Source organism: Symphalangus syndactylus, chromosome 6 (assembly GCF_028878055.3).
Source record: "Symphalangus syndactylus isolate Jambi chromosome 6, NHGRI_mSymSyn1-v2.1_pri, whole genome shotgun sequence".
Lineage (NCBI taxonomy): Eukaryota > Metazoa > Chordata > Mammalia > Primates > Hylobatidae > Symphalangus > Symphalangus syndactylus.
Window position 1 is genome coordinate 34,913,971 of NC_072428.2, and position 12,627 is coordinate 34,926,597.

At 36.5% G+C, this 12,627-nt stretch overlaps 1 protein-coding gene across 5 annotated transcripts in view; it reads right to left on the reverse strand.

The window, feature by feature from the left end:
* NELL1 (neural EGFL like 1) overlaps positions 1-12,627 on the reverse strand; it is a 932,871-nt gene that overhangs the window by 277,394 nt on the left and 642,850 nt on the right. The gene's annotated exons all lie outside the window — the stretch shown is intronic.

Consider the following 12,627-nt stretch of genomic DNA (forward strand, 5'->3'; position numbering starts at 1 on the left):
GAACTTTGGAGTCTTAAATTGTTCATAATTGACATATACCACCATAAATCTTCCAGGATTAATAGCTATCTTCTGGAAATAATAGCCTTCATTTGAAAGCACATAGAGCCACCATGTCTTACCCCATAAGAAATACATATTTTAGAATTCAAGCAACACATATGATTTTTCTTTCAAGATATGGATAATTTTTACTTAACTTACATGGTTATATAATAATAGTATTAGAATTCTGAGGAAGTTTATAATCAAATGATCTAACCTTTTGGATTTATAATCTGTTGAGCAGATGCCCAGAGACCATAAATGCCTTGTCCAGGGCCAGAACTCATTGTTACAGTCACGCAACTCACAAACATTTAGAAAAAGTAAACCCTGTGCTCAAAAATCAAGGCCTTCGCTTTTTGACATCTGGTTTTGCTAATGTTTCCTCTGCCTGAAATGCCTTCTTTCCTATACCACTCACTTTCTATGTCCATACTTATCTATATGCTGCCAAATGCCACAAGGAAGTGTCTGCCCTCCTGAGGAACATATAAAATATCCTCCTTGGCAGCCAGAAGAGCGCCTTCCACCTAGAATGCTTAGTGTGAGTGCCACAGAGAGATAAAATATGTAAGGCAGAAACTCTCACCATTCCCTGGTGGCAGTGTGAATTACAGAAACCTGAAAAGTAAATAGCATATATTGCCAAAATGCTATTTAACAAAATAGCAAAATTTGTACTAATAATCCCACCTTGATGAATATATCCTAAGGAAAAAATCTGTAGCAATGAAACAACAATGAAGCTTTATGTGCCAGGATGATCAGAGCAGCATTATTAATAAGTGGAAGGAGAAATAAACCCTAGAAACAGTCCTTTACTTCAGTAAGAGAAAGATTAAGTAAATTTTAATTGATGCAATCAATGGAATAGTATATAGCTACTACAGTTATGTTTACAAAGAGTTTTGGCAATAGTAATGTAGTGGCTAAGAGCATAAATTCTTGCTCTAGTCTCAGCTTCTCTCCTTACAAAAAACACTATATATGTGTTAATTATTATGATTCTTATTATCAATTCTAGTATTTATACTAACCTAGGACAATAAAATGTTTACATTAGATGAAATACATTAACCAGGATAAAGTGTTATGTAAGCAAATGATAATTACATTATGATCATAATCATACCTACATAATATAAAAACTCAACATATCAGGATAATAATGTATGTGTTCCCACTCCAGCCTTTGTGCTTATGAATCGTTTTCATTATAGTCTGAAGGCCCACCCCTTTCCCTGCCTCTTCCTCAGCTCTACCTCCAGGAGGAAGCCCTACCCACCAGAGACTCTGAGCGTCATTCTCTTTGCTGTCAGTGAGGAGCAGCTGCCAGTATTTTTCCTGAGAATGACCCAGCAGAAATGCCACTTGCTAGAGTCTTAAGTTTCCCCATTTACATCTGACCCATTTTTATGGAGACAATTCTCTATTCAGTAATCTAGGATATTCTTGAGTCCCCAGGATCAGAGGGGGCACTCTGGACACCATAGAAGTATGATTGGAGGTGGGGACACCTGACCATGTTGAGACTAGATGAAGTCAGTTTGAGATTTCATACTAAGACAGAGCATGGCACCCCCGTGACTGGAACCCCACCATAACTGTGACACTAAATGCGAAGAAAAGATCAGAAGGAAATATACCAACATGTAAGCAGTGATATTATCCTTTGAGTGATTTGGCTTCCTTCTTTTTAAGTTTTCAAAAATTGTTCAACTGACTACATTTTAATTTTAATAACGGGAGAAAAATTAACTTTTTAAATGTGTAAAAACCAAGCCTATCGTCAAGTGTTTTAAAAAAGCTTTGATGGTGTGATGTCAAATAAAAGTCATAACTTGACAGTGTTTTCATGTTATAAATTTTCTTTAAAAAGTCCCCTGGGTATTAGCAGCTTTAAAAATCAGGGATTTAGCTGTGGTAATGGAAGGGATTCAAGCTGTGGATGACACAAAGGGGAGAGAAAGCTGGCATATTGAGGATATTACTGTAAGTCAACATATTTTTGACAAATTTATATTCACAAACTGTCCCAAAAATACGTTCTGAGAAACACTAGACCTTATAGAAGCAGAAGAAAACTTATGGAAAGAATATAAAGTAATAGGTAAAAAGTAATATTTGTAACTAAATCTTAGCTTTTAAAACACTCTATAGCCAAAAAACAAAGCAAACACACACACACACACACACACACTCTCACACCACCACCACTACCACCACATTCAAATAAAGTCATTCCTTTCACTGACTCACTGGACAACAGTTTTAAAGCTCTGCAATATGTTTAGAGGGAAAATAAATCCAGCACCAAACACATTGGGGGAAAATGCTGTTGATTATATCGTAGTTTGAAAGTGACTAACTCTGCAGGGGAAACAATTACAAGGTTTTAAATATTCTCCAAAAATGCGGCAATTGTTCAGAGAGGATGTATCAAGGCCTTAGCAAATGTCCACGATTTAAGAATACTTTTGAAAAAAACATAACTGAGCTTACTAATGCAGTGATCTGAGAAATTTCAGTGACCTTCATCAGACATTTGTTAAGCATTACCTTAAGCAGAGTGACCGAGAGACAAAGCCTGGCTTGTTTGCCACATCCAATCTTTCAACAAGTTCTGTCCGTTCTTTAACCTAAACCCATCCTGAATCTGGTGCATTGTTTTCCTTGGCCACTGTCTCTATACTATTCCAGTCGACCCTTGTGTCTTAACTGGATCACTGAACTAAGCAAGATCATGTAGCTAGGAGCAGAGATTCTGGTTCCAATCTCAGTTCACCACTTACAGTTGTGTGACACATAGTTTAATAAACTATAAAATGTTTCTCTTATCTATTTCCGGCTTTTCCATCTGTTTCTGTTTGCACAATATACAAAAGTGTTTATAATTAAGGCAGTTTGTGTGCTGGTTAAGAGCCCTCAGCCAGGCACGGTGGTTCATGCCTGTAATCCCAGCACTTTGGGAGGCCAAGGCAGATGGATCACCTGAGGTTAGGAGTTCAAGACCTGCCTGACCAACATGGAGACATGCCATCTCTACTAAAAATACAAAAATTAGCTGGGTGTGGTGGTGGACTCCTGTAATCCCAGCTATTCGGGAGACTGAGGCAGAAGAATCACTTGAACCCAGGAGGCGGAGGTTGCAGTGGCTGATATTGCGCCACTGTACTCCAGCCTGGGCGTCAGAGATTTGTCTCAAAACAAAAAACAAAAAACAAACACAAGCCCTCTTGCTGTATCCACTGCACTTTCTTCCAGTCCATCCATCCATCGGCCAATAATCTTTCCAAAGGTAAATCTAAAATGTCACCTCACCTTAACCACTTCAGTGGCTTCCCATTGCTCTTAAGTATAAGGCTAACTTTTATATATACAAAGTACCTGACCTTTGCTTGTTTCACAGGCCATAATAACTTCTTCTGCTTTTCGTACTCCAGGCATGCTGAGTATTCTTTCAGATCCTCAAATACTGGCTGCATAAGGACAGGAACCGTATCTAGGTTTGCTCATCATTTTATGTCTAGCATCCTGTAGAGTACCTAAAAATGCTGTTATTGGTAATAACAGCTAACATTTATTAAGCCTTTACTGTGTCTCAGATGTTATGCTAAAGTGCCTTATTCCTACTATCTCATTATACTCTCACCACAATTCTGTGGCATCAATACTATTAGTATTCACATTTCACAAATGAAGAGCAAAAAGTCTAAAAAGATCGAGAAACTTGCTCAACATGCAGAGTTATTAAAAGCTATGGTTTAAATATTTGTCTCCTCTGAAACTCATTTTGAAACTTAATCCCCAATGTAACAGTATTGGAAGTGGGGTCTTTAAAAGTGATTGGGCCATGAATGGATCAACCCAATTGTGTTAGGTCATTCTTGCATTGCTATAAATACCTGATACTGGGTAATTTATAAGAAAAGAGGTTTAATTGGGTCTCGGTTCTGCAGGCTGTATAGGAAGCACAGCAGCATCTGCTCCGGGGGAGGCCTCAGGGAGCTATTATTATGGTGGAGGCAAAGCCAGAATAGGCACTTCACATGGCAAAAGCAGGAGCAAGTGGGGGTCGGGGTGGTGGGGGGAGCAGAGGGTAGGTTCCATACACTTTTAAACAACCAGATCTCGCAAGAACTTACTATCACAAGAACAGCACGAAGTGGATGGCGCTAAACTGTTCACAAGAAATCAACCCTCATGATGCAATCACCTCCCACCAGGCCCCTCCTCCAATCCTAGGGATTACAATTCAACATGAGATTTGATGGGAATATATCCAAACTATATCACCATTCAAGGGTTAATGAAGTAATGGATTAATGGGTTATCACAGGAGTGAGTCTTATAAAAGCCAGGTTGGCTGTTTCTCAAAAGCCTCTTACCATGTGATGCCCTGCACTACCTCGAGCTGCTGCTGTGAGCCCCCACCAGCAAGAAGGCCCTCACCAGATGCAGCCCTTTGACCTTGGACTTCCCAGCCTCTAGGACTATAGGAAGTATATTGGTTTCCTTTATAAACTACCTAGTATCAGGTATCCAGTCATAGAAAGAGAAAATGGACTAAGACAGTAGGTGACAGTGGGGATTTAAACCTTGGAAAGCAGACTCTGGAGCTTGTACCTCAGTCACTCTAACAGGTGCTCTAGAAGTGTTTGTTGAATGCCTAATTGGATAACTCCCTATTTTCAGAGTGCTAATGACTTGATTCTCAAGCATAAAAGATCCCAATTAGTGTATCATCAAAATTGAGAATTATCCCATGTCAATGGTCTTTGGATTTGCCTAAAAATAGTCAAAGCCAAAAAAGTTAAAGTCATGGAAACAAAGCATGTATTACAGAGAATCTAAAGTCATCTTGCTGATAGATTCAACAGATCACACTCACTCTAAGCTCTTCTATCTTTCTCATTGAATTTGATGCTTTTTAAGAGAAGAGATCATACCTCATTCACCTTTATAAATCCTAAATTACAGCTGACAAGGGATCTGTCCCATGATTATTTTATTTATTTATTTTATTTTATTTTATGTTATTTTGAGACGAGGTCTCACTCTATCACCCAGGCTGGAGTGCAGTGGCATGATCTTGGCTCATTGCAACCTCTTCCTCTCAGGTTCAAGCGATTCTTGCACCTCATCCTCCCAAGTAGCTGGGATTACAGGTGGGAGACTATTGCTATAAAAGGGTTACTCATGTGGAGGAAAGACATCCCCTGATCTCCCTCTCCTCTAAGAGGTGAGTAAGAGGAGATGGCTTCATTAAATGCAGTGACATTTAGGTTTTATAAAACTGCAGTGCCATACTTTATATTTTAATAAACTATAAAATGTTTTTCTATCCATTCCTGGCTATTTCATTTATCCATATTTTCATTGCATGCAAAGGTATGTGTAGTTGTGGCAATTCTGTGTATTGGGCAAGAACATGTACTTGCATATTGCTGAGACTTAATCTGCAGACTTACATTTGCCACTGAAGGGACAGTTTACTTCAATCCTCTAATCTTCTGTGTCCTAGTCTGAGAAAAGAGAATACTCATACCTCCCTCAAAGATGTAAGAATGAAATGAGAAAATGTAAGGTACTGAACCCAGTGTCTGGCAGGTAATCAGGGTATGATTGATGGCAGTTGTGATTTTCCTCCTTCTATTCAATGTTATTATTAAATTATTTTTCTGGATAGTTAATTTATTTGGAAAGCAATGGGTTAACTTAAAGTTGGACAAAGTAATTATTCCAAAAATAAAGAAAAAACTATCATACAAAAAAAAATCCTTTCTAAAAGAGCCATCATACAAAGGAATAGAGCTCTTCCGGGTAGTAGCTAAGAGCAGGGACTCACCAGTCAAACTAGCTGGATTCATACCCACGCCCTAACTCTCATTAGTTGTGTGGACTAAGCAAGTTACTGAACCAATCTACACCTCAGTTTACTTACTGCCTTAGTTCATTCACATTGTTATAACAAAATACCATACACAGGGCAACTTACAAACAATAAAAATTGAATTCTCTGGAGGCTGGGAAATCCAAAATCAAGGTGCTGGCAGATTCAGTGTCTGGTAAGGGCCTACTTTTTTGGTTCATAGATGGTGCTTTCTTGATGTGTCCTTGCATGGTGGAAGGACCTAACTAGTTCTCTTTTATGAAGGCACTAATCCCACTGTGGAAAAGGCACCATGTTTATAACCTAATCACATCCCAAAGATCCTACCTTCTAATACAATAATATTTGTGATTATGTTTCAACATATTTATTTTGAGAGGAGACAGGCACAAACATTCAGACAATAGTACCATGTATAAAGTGAAATAATAATAATAATACCTCAGGGTTTGAGAGAATTAACTGAGACAATATGTAAAGTAGCCGGCACATACAGTAGGTGCTCAGTAAATGCTAGCTGATATTTTCATGGGCATTAGAAGAAATTATTTGACTTCTTTTTATGAAAATGTTTAGCATTATCCATTATAAAGGATAGGTTCAACATGCTCTAGAGACAGTCCCAAATCTTGCACTAAAAGTTAATTGAGGCATTAATAGTCACACTTCATTTTAGAGGTTCTTAAAACAGGATCCTGGCTACACAGTGGCATGTTGTTAATATCTGTGTAAAAAGAGATAAAAATTATCTATTTGATTTTATGCAAATATAAAAAAAGCAGTTCCCAAAATGCATATGCCTTCAAAGCCCCAAATATGCATATGTAAACAAGAAGGACAAATTGGGCAAAATAATGCACTTTTTTTCCCAGGCATGTGAAATACACACTTTAGTAAAAAGGTAATTAAACCTGCCTATCAGTACAGAGTAACAAAATAATCGTCTTAAAGAGATATATTCCACATGGATTTACGCTGTCTTTCTGTTCCAATATAATTTTATAACATTTAGCTTACAAAAATTGACTAAAGAGATATTTAGTATATTGCTTTGCAATGCAACATTTAATTTTATAGCATGGGTAATGCATTTCTTTTTACAAATGTGTCAGTTTCCTGGTACCATCAATAAGCTGCTTCAGAGTCATTAAACACTATGAGAAGCCAGTAAAGCTACAGATTTTGTTACTGAAATGCACAGATTAATTTTCAGCTCATAAAGTCAGTACATGGGTTACTTGTTTGGTGTCTGCTGCCCATATACTGAAGTTTGAAATGAAAGCTCAGTCAACTTGAATGACAGATTATATTCAAATTAAAACCTTTCAATGAATTCTCAGCACCCATCAGATACAGATGAATATATCTAACATGCACTCAGGTCTCTGCAGGATCTAGCCCACACTACCTCCTCAGACTTCTCCCCTTCCACTCCAACATGGAAAGTTCCTCCCATCTCTGAACCTGCACTGCATCAATAAGCTGATTACATTCTATACATAGCCTATAACAACATTCTCTGCTTGGACACCATCCTTCCAAATCATATCCTGTGTTAAATTTCTATAATGTAACATCAACCTCACAGATAATCAAAAGGAATGTCAGCAAATTTTGATACCTTCTTAGTTCAACCTATGATTTCCTCATGATGGCCTTCCTTTACCCAGGAGCTAAGTCAAGTTTATAATCATACACTCAATATTACTTCACAGTATGTACCACAATTGTCTTATTATGTGAAATGATACATCTTCTGACTAGATTACCAATATCAGGAGGACTGAAACCATGTTTGTTTTTGCTTTACATTGCCAACCATGAAGCTTGACACATAGTAGCCATTCAGTGAATATTTGCTGAGTGAAGTTTATATTACTCCTTGCATAGCACTAAATGTCAAGGAAATACCGTAATTATCAGCATGTCCGGATATTAATCACAGTGATAGTCAATGTTAGTATTATTTATTAGGATTGATGTAAAAGAAAGCACACATGTTTCAGGGCCAGGTAGATCTGGTTTCAAATCCGAGTTCTGCCACATACTAGTTCTACATAGGCTTAACAAGTAAATAGTTACTTTGAACCTCATTCTTCTTATCTATTAAATTAAATTAAATAGCTGTTTTCTCATGTAGTTCTTTTGATGTTAAAAAATAATCCATATAATGTACTTAACAGAACTCCCTACATATTCTATTAAGTAGAAATGCCTTTATGTGAAGACTAAGAAGTTGTATCTGCTACGCCTATCCTATCTAAAATAAACTACATCATTAAGATCATAAGTCATATGGTTTAGCTGTGTCCCCACCAAAATCTCACCTTGAATTGTAACTCCCACAATTCCCACATCATGGGAGGAACCCAGGGGGAGGTGATTGAATTAAGGGGGTGCGTCTTTCCTGCACTGTTCTCATGACAGTGAATGAGTCTCACAAGATCTGATGGTTTTAAAACCAGGACTTTCCCTGCACAAGCTCTCTCTTTGCCTGACGTCATCCATTTAAGACGTGACTTACTCCTCCTTGCCTTCTGCCATGATTGTGAGGCCTCCCCAGCCATGTGGAACTGTAAGTCCATTAAACTTCTTTTCCTTCCCAGTCTCAGGTATGTCTTTATCAGTAGCATGAAAATGGACTAATACAATAAGCAACATCAGAACACGGACTGGAATGAAGAATAAGTTAGTATTTTTAAAGTGAAAGATTAAAAATAACTTATAATTTCTAAAAGTACCCATCCACTCATTCAATTTGGAAGGGGTAAGGTAAACTCATTTTAAGGAATATTTGTTTTCACATCATTTCTTATTGTAGAAGTAGAGTTTAATAAAAAGCAGGAAAGTCAAGCATTTTAAAAATCATTCTAAGAAATGATAGAAAGTTTATTCATATTCAGGAAATATATATATATATATATATATATATATATATATATATATATAGAGAGAGAGAGAGAGAGAGAGAGAGAGAGTGAGTTTTTTTTTAATAGGCTTTAAGAGGCATACATAGAGTAATAAAACCAGCTTTGGAGTTTGACCTGACTCAAACTGCTTGTTATGTGACCTTAATAACATTAACTTTCTCTGTTCAGCTGATTCTTTAATAAAATAGGGACAATACCCTTACCATACAAAATGAATGTAAAACTTAAATGAAAGCATATGCTAAATGTCTAAAATGATGTCTGGCTCAAATAAATGTTTCCCAAAAATGGTAACTACTTGGGTTTACCTGAAAGTTAAAACCACCCAGGAACTTTGTTTTTTTCAAGGCATTTTAGAGCCCTCTTGCTCCTAAACTCTTTTCCTTGGGATGATAAAATTCCTATAATGTAATAGCAACCCCATGGGATGATCAAAAGGAACATGTTTGACATACTGTATGCAAGTGGTTCAAGGAGGAAATTAAACCCTTTACTGTGTGTATAATTAGAAATAATGTCAGTGGCTTATGATCCTATCACAAGATAATGTAATAAGAAAATGGTTTCCCACAGCTAGATAAACTTCAAAGTAAAGTTGAAGAATTGATAGTGAATTGGGGGAGGAGAGGGAGAAGATGAAAGTAGAATTTTGGAGGAATGAAATTTTAAAAATGAGATCCTGATCGTCCCTTCAAAAACATCTTTCTCCCTAGAACAGACAGCAATCTTGAAAATTAAACCATAAGCTCTATGATAAAATAATAAGACACTTATTGATTATTCCTTATAGATTATGCTGCTTTCATCACATTTTCATTCCTATATACTCCTTAAACATATTTCTTTGAATTGAGAAAGAAATGCAGGATCTTACAGTCCAGAGGAGTCCCCTCTTATGACCTATTATCCAGCCTTCTCAGAGGGAGTGGAGAGGCTAAATATGCTCTTGTTCTCAGCAGATTGCTTCCTTGATGTCTTAGCTCAGAAACCAGATTTTCAAATCTGGTGAGTTTTCTTTATTAGTTTCTACATTTAGCAACATTGTTATCTTTAATAGCTTTCTACTATGATACACTACAGCCTCCTTTGCATACATCATGTCTCTTAAGGTTCACAACAACCCCACGAAGTATTTATTATTACTATCCTTATTGATAAAGACACTGAGATTCAGAGCAGTTGAGTAACTTGCTAAAGGTTACCCAGTGATAAGCGGCAAAGCCAGCGTTCCAACCTAGAGCTATGTGATTCCACATGAGCCAGGCTTTTTCCTGCATGTAAGTAATCATACTTAGCATTTTGTTTCATATGACCTATTTAGTTTGGCTCCTATTCATGACAAATGGCCCTAAATCTTTCTGAGGTGCAATAAAAACAAGAACTTTACTCAATAATTTTTTAAAAATTAATTCTGAGTACAAGGTTTACTTGTTTTTATTACTGGCTAATTAAAATTTGACCTTGGGTTCATATTGAACTGTGGCTCAATCTGCTTGCTTAAAGTAAGGGTTCATATAGGCATCTCTTTTGAAAGAGTATAAATAAATTTTGCCTGTTAGCTTAGAATAAAGCTAGGGAGATGTGTCACTACTATATTTTGTCAAGGTAAAGACCGTGCAACCAGTTTGTGTCCTGGGTCCATTTTTAAGGATCTGGTTAGATCTCTACTCCATTGGGCAGAATATCCAGAATATCCTTAACATCCTGGATATTCAGAACAAAATCCAGAAAGAAACCATGCTTGGCTGAGTTTAAAAATGTTAATACATTTATTATGAGCCATTGCTCTTCGGAGAGGTATTTTCTTGTGTGTGAGTGTAACAGTAAATATGTAGGTGTGTGTTTGGGAATAGGTGTAGAATAAAGAAAGGAGAAATTGCTCTTTTTTTCTTTTTTTCTGTTATATAAATTTACTTTCATCTTATCAATACACATGTACAAACACACACACACACACACACACACACACACGTCCAGGGCTAGCTGCAAATGGATTAAATTATTGGACTATTTCATCTATAGTAAATCAGATATAATCTTATTACAGCTGCATGAATACTACCATCTTCTAAATTTTAATTAGCCAAAGAGCTGTCGATGTTGACAGCCATGACACCTGCCAGAAGAAAATGGTGTCCCCGGATGCAGGGTCACCAAGGCTCATTACAGCAGAGCAATAATGCAGGCCAGAATTAACAGTGTCTATTTTTAGAGCGAATATCCAGACATAAATAAATTACTTAAATGAATAGGAAATCATAGAAAAAGGCACACTGTTGACTCAATACCCTAATTCTTCATAGAACAAAGGTATAATTCAAGAATCTAATTCCAATTAATGGCATGGGGTAAGACTGAAAGAATTCAGACCCCTTTTATGCCTGCTGACCTTAGCTCCTATTGCATCTTAAATGTTATTACATTCTATGGTCATGATGGCAAAGTTGGGAGACAGCATCCCTGCTAATGAAAAACTTTCATAGATCGGGTGGAAAAAAATATTCTTCTCTTTCACATACAGTGTAGTAACCTTGTGCTCATAATTTTGGATAGTTTCCTTGTACCTTGATCTGGCATGAATCCAACTGCAGAGTAGAACCTATGATAAATGAGGGAATGAGTTTTCTCATTTATTAGGTGAAGTTGATGAGAGTTTCATGTGAGTAAAGGTCACTGAAAAGAGAGAAATGAGGCTGTTAATTTTAAAGAGATAATTGCTCTTAGAATACCCAATGAGAAAGAAAATAAAAACATCGACATACTGCAATTAGTGCAGAGGTTCCTAGTGTATGTGGAAAACAGATGTTTCTTGAACTTTCCATCATCATTATTATTATATTTCAGTAAGAATCAGAAAGGAGATGCTTGTTAACTCATGAGCAAGTTGTGAACTAGCTTATGCAGTTTATTCTTTTATTTTCAGCTCTACTTTCTAACATGATTTATTGGGAGCACCTTTACTCTACCAGATGTTCCATTTAATTGATCTGCTCTTATAGATGAAATGACCCGTCATGTCAGTAGATTGACCAACTGTTCCAATAAATTGATGAATTGTTTCAGTATATCGATAATTTGGCTTGACTGAGACTTGGCTTTTTGCATATGCAGAATTCTGAGTGTGATATCCAAATGAAAAACACCAGGCTCCAAAAGATAAAATATCCAAAGGCATGAGCAGGCATTTCAGAGAAGAGCAAACAACTGGCTAAGAAATATAATCTCAACCTCAGTAATAGTAATCTATAAAAACACTAACAAGTGCCAATTTTAACCAAATTGGCATATAGAATTGATGCAAAAATAATTTATATCCTTTGATCCAGTAATTTCACTGCAAGTATGGGCTCTCTGGAGAACGATCCTTAATACAGAGAAAAAACAAACAGTGCACTAAGATATTGATTATAGTGGTAATTATGATTATCAAAATTTGAAAGCTTAAATGTCCAAAAGTGTATAAAGCTTTTATACAGTATAGTTTTGTAATTGTTCAAAATAGAATAATATACAGCTATTTTAAAAGGATGATTATGAAATGCTTGTAACAAATGTAATATATACATAGAATCTATACTGTCTAGACATGTAGTGTACACAGTTTGGTAGCCTCTGTTCACTCACAACATAGCCTTGTAGCATCAGTCTTTTGACTTGCTATTTATCATATTCTTTTTATGTTTTGGAAGCACACTTTTGAAAAACACACTGCTGCATTTCACTTGCTAGAATGGCAATTATGATTAATTTGGATGCATT